We start from the raw sequence: 682 nt of genomic DNA on the forward strand, positions 1-682 counted from the left end.
GACAATTTGGGGACATTTTGGGGTCCCCACCCCATCCCCCTCCCAGAAAATTCCAACTCCAGAGAAATTTGGCCTCAATTTGAAGAAAAATCCCCCCAAAATTCCCTTTTTTTTTTTGGGAATTCCCTTTGATTTTGTGGGTAAAAAAAAAGGAGATTTTGGTGAAATCAAAAATCAGGGATTGATTGAAAATTGCAGCTCCGAATCCCAAAGAATTCCGGGATTTTTTGGTTTTTTTGGGAATTTTTTTAGGGAAAAGAATGAAAATCACAGAGATGGAGACTGAACTTCTGCTGGAAAAGGGAAATTTTGGGGTAAAAAAATCAGAAATTTCTCCCCAAAAATTCCCCCTTGCAATGGGAATTCCCAAATCCTCCCTGGCAATTAAAATCAGGAAAATTAAAAGGAAAAAAATCCAATTTTTTTTGGCAAAAATCTTCCCTAAAATTGAGGAATTTTGGGGGAAAAAAAAAAGACATTTTCAGGAATTTTTCCAAATTTCCAACTTTTTATTTTTCCCATTTTTTGGGGTTTTTTTTCTTCCTGAAATGTGCACAGAATTCCTCAGGAATGAGAAAATTCGGGAATTTCTCCTCTTTCGTGGCTTCTTCATCCTGGAAAAGGAAAAAAAAATAAAAATCAGGAATGGGGGGGAAAATGGGGAAAAATGAATTTTCCAGGA

General features: G+C 36.1%; 1 long non-coding RNA gene across 1 annotated transcript in view; it reads right to left on the reverse strand.

The window, feature by feature from the left end:
* Window positions 1-488: 488 nt before the first annotated feature.
* LOC115949229 overlaps window positions 489-682 on the reverse strand; it is a 1,072-nt gene continuing 878 nt past the window's right edge. Inside the window, exon 2 of the long non-coding RNA XR_004082801.1 lies at window positions 489-614. This is a non-coding gene — a long non-coding RNA (uncharacterized LOC115949229). The remainder of the gene's footprint in view (window positions 615-682) is intronic.

This window comes from Geospiza fortis, unplaced genomic scaffold (genome assembly GCF_000277835.1).
Source record: "Geospiza fortis unplaced genomic scaffold, GeoFor_1.0 scaffold263, whole genome shotgun sequence".
NCBI classification, from domain to species: Eukaryota; Metazoa; Chordata; class Aves; order Passeriformes; family Thraupidae; genus Geospiza; species Geospiza fortis.